Below are 4,165 nucleotides of genomic sequence, written 5' to 3' on the forward strand. Positions count from 1 at the left end.
ATTCATTTAAGCAAGAGATGCAATTAGGCAAAGAAAACAAAACACATAGTAGATGCACATGATGAATGCCTGTCCTATTGGCTCGTGATATCACTTGTCAGTATATGAATGCCAACCCAACATATCCTTTTGAATGTCGCCTTTCTGCCACATCCGAGGATATAGCGCCTGATGATAGGCAAAATTGTGACTCATACTTTTCACAACTCGAACAATTCCTAGCAATGGCTCCAAAAACCTGGTGCACAATACTATGGTTCACACACATTCTTTACAACTTCGTACAACTAACCAGCAAGTGCACTGGGTCGTCCAAGTAATAAACCTTACGTGAGTAAGGGTCGATCCCACGGGGATTGTTGGTATGAAGCAAGCTATGGTCATCTTGTAAATCTCAGTCAGGCAGATTCTAATGGTTATAATGGTTTTCGAATATAAAGATAAATAAAGCATAAAATAGAGATAGAGATACTTATGTAATTCATTGGTGTGAATTTTAGATAAGTGCATGAAGATACTGTGTCCTTTCTGAATCTCTGCTTTCCTACTGCTTTCATCCAATCATTCTTACTCCTTTCTATGACAAGCTGTATGTTGGGTTTCACCGCCGTCAATGGCTACCTCTCGTCCTCTCAGTGAAAATGGTCCAAATGCGCTGTCACAGCACGGCTAATCATCTGTCAGTTCTCGATCATGTTGGAATAGGATCCATTGATCCTTTTGTGTCTGTCACTACGCCCAACACTCGCGAGTTTGAAGATCGTCACAGTCATCCCATCTCAGATCCTACTCAAAATACCACAGACAAGGTTTAGACTTTCCGGATCTTAGGAATGGCCGCCAATAATTCTAGCTTATACCACGAAGACTCCGATCTTTCGGAATGGAGGCTAAGAGATACGCGCCCAATCTATGGTAGAACGGAAGTGGTTGTCAGGCACGCGTTCATAGGTGAGAATGATGATGAATGTCACAAATCACCACGTTCATTGATGACAAGTCATCATATACCCATTTTTCAAGCAAATTTCACTTGTTTCACTAGTCTTTATGCACTTTCTTGCATTAGAAGTAAGCAATTTAGAGTGGAATTGCATGTTTTATTTGAATCAAACAACCACCATTTAATTGATGCTAACTCATGAGGTTTAAGCTAAATTTAATTGATTTTTAATTGATTTATAAGCCTTGTGAATTTAGTGATACTTTGATTGGTTGTTTTGATTATTTGAAGGTGAAGAAAAGAAGAAAAGAGGAAGCGTGGCTTAAGAAATCGTGGCCCAAGGAAAAAAAGAATGTGGCGCATGGAAGGGAGGAAGCTACACTGCCCTCCAGGAGAGCACACTGCCCTCCAAGAGAGCAGCATAATGAACCAAGCTTCCAAAGAAATTTTGCCCTGCCCTCCTCAAGAGCAATATCGGGCTCCATGCAAGAAAAAATCAAAGGAAATTGTCTCCAAGTGCCACCCATGGGTTTCGAACCCAAGTACAAGAAGGAAAGAAGTGGCGCTACTCACAAAGGAAAATAAGCCAAAAATTGGCCGAAATGCTCCCAGTAAGTCTGGAACACGGAAGCTTCACTAAGAAAGCAAGGAAGCTGCACCACTTGAGCGCTACCTTGTTGATGTCCAAGACTTGGCATGCGAAATATTGTAAGCGCACCATGGCAACATTGCCCTGCCCTCCACAAGGGCAGGGCAGCATCCTGATGTCCCACACTCAGCACGCACACAATTTCCCTGCTCTGCCCTCCACAAGGGCAGGGCAGCCTCCTGGAAGCTAATTTCTCATGGGCTGAAAATTGGATTAAAAATCCAATTTAATTCATTTCTTGAAGAATTGAGGAATTTCTGTCTCAATCTCCATTTAAGATCTCTTTGATTACCTCACTGCATAATTGAGTTGAATCCAATTTCCTTTATTGCTTCTTCTTTAATTTCTTGTTAATTGCTTTGTGAATTTGGATCTGGGAAGGCAATTGAGATCTAGACTTTGCTATCTAGTCTCTGGAGTCCTGAGATCCCATTTTCCTTTTGGTTCTTCTGTGAACCCCTGCTGCAATCAAATTTCCATTTCTGTGTGAGATCTAGTCTATTTCAATTCATCTCTTGTTTAGTTAATTGTTGCAATTTAATTTCCCTTGCTTAAATTCTGAATTCCCAGTCCTCAAATCCCTTATTCATTCAAGCAATTTATATTTCTTGCACTTTAAGTTACTGCAATTTACATTTCTTGCACTTTAAGTTTCAGTCATTTAATTTCTTGTTCTTTAAGATTCAACACCTTTACTTTCAGTTCTCTTTAATTTCTGCAATTCATCCCTTTCCCTTTACATTTCCTGCTATTTACTTACTGTTGGATACAAAATCACTCAACCAATACTTGATTCGCTTGACTAAATCAACCACTAAACTAAAATTGCTCAATCCTTCAATCCCTATGGGTTCGACCTCACTCCCGTGAGTATTATTACTTGATGCGACCCGGTACACTTGCCGGTGAGTTTTGTGTTGGATCGTTTTCCACACATCAAGTTTTTGGCGCCGTTGTCGGGGATTGAATTAGATTGACAATGATTAAGTAAGGTGGTGGTCTAGATTAAGCATTTTTTTCTTTTTAACTAAGCACATTAACTGTTTGACACATTGTGTCACCTAACCCTCTAACCACATTCTAGCATTAGAATGTCCATGTTTCATTTGGTTTGTTTGTGATTCTTGTAAGTCTTGGAGGCTGAGGTGCGTGAAGAGGGAGTGAGCAACAATATCCAGCCTGCAAGAAGGGTGTTGGCCTCTTACACTATCCCCAATGCAAGAAACTGCGGGAGTAGCATACTCACTCCCAATGTTCATGCAAATAATTTTGAGTTGAAGCCTCAACTTATCACTCTGGTGCAGAACAATTGTTCCTATGGAGGAAGTCCACTTGAAGATCCAAACCAACATTTATCCATCTTCCTCAGGATTTGTGAAACTGTCAAAACAAGTGGTGTGCATCCAGACATCTACAAGCTACTGTTGTTTCCATTCTCTCTGAAGGATAAGGCCACTCAATGGCTAGAGACATTTCCCAAAGAAAGCATCAATAATTGGGAAGACTTAGTGAGCAAATTCCTAGCCAAGTTCTATCCTCCCCAAAGGATTATCAAGCTGAAAACAGAGGTGCAAACATTTATTCAAATGGATGGAGAGTCGCTGTATGATGCTTGGGAGAGATACAAGGCCTTAATCAGGAAATGTCCCCCAGAAATGTTTAGTGAGTGGGATAGACTCCAAAACTTCTATGAAGGGTTGACTCAGAAAGCTCAAGAAGCATTAGATCATTCAGCAAGAGGCTCATTGCAGCTAATGAAGACAGCAGAGGAGGCCCAAAACCTCATAGAGATGGTGGCAAACAATCAATATTTCTTTGCTCATCAAAGACAATGCTAACCAGCCCAGAGAAGGGATGTGCTGGAGCTTGAATGTGTTGACAACCCAGAGAAGGGGTGTACTGGAGTTGGAAGGTGTGGATACCATCTTCAAAGTGATGGCTCAACAAATTCAGCAACAATTTGAGCAGATGGCTAAGAAAATTGATGGACTGCAAATCATTGCAGTAAATACACAAAGCCAATCTCAAACCTCACATGGGTGGAAGCAATCTGAAGAAAGTTTTGGGACACTCAATTATGAGCAACAAAGCCCTGAGCAGGTGCAATGCATGAATAACACTTCAAGTTCATTACAACACAATTTTTATGGTGATGCACACAAGACACCCTGGAAGACTCATTCTAATTCAAGGTGGGGTGAGCATCAGAATCAAGGACAAAGGGACTTTAACTCTGGCAGCCTCAGCAACACAAGCAACCATAACCATTCATCCAATAATACTAACCAATTCAAAAATTCACAAAACACATACCACCAATCCCATAACAACTCACAAAACCACCAGAATAACTTTTCTACATCCACATCCCACCCTCAAAGTACCCCCACAATTAATTCAAACAACTTCCAACAACAACCATCTCATTTCACACAACCACAACGAAATCCAGAGTCTCAAAGAATCTCAAGTCTAGAGAAAATGATGGAGAAACTCATGAAAAATCAAGACATGGCAAGACATGATCAGGAAGCTGCAAGGAAAGATCAGACCCTGGCATTCAAAAATCAAGA

This window comes from Arachis duranensis, chromosome 9 (genome assembly GCF_000817695.3).
Source record: "Arachis duranensis cultivar V14167 chromosome 9, aradu.V14167.gnm2.J7QH, whole genome shotgun sequence".
Lineage (NCBI taxonomy): Eukaryota > Viridiplantae > Streptophyta > Magnoliopsida > Fabales > Fabaceae > Arachis > Arachis duranensis.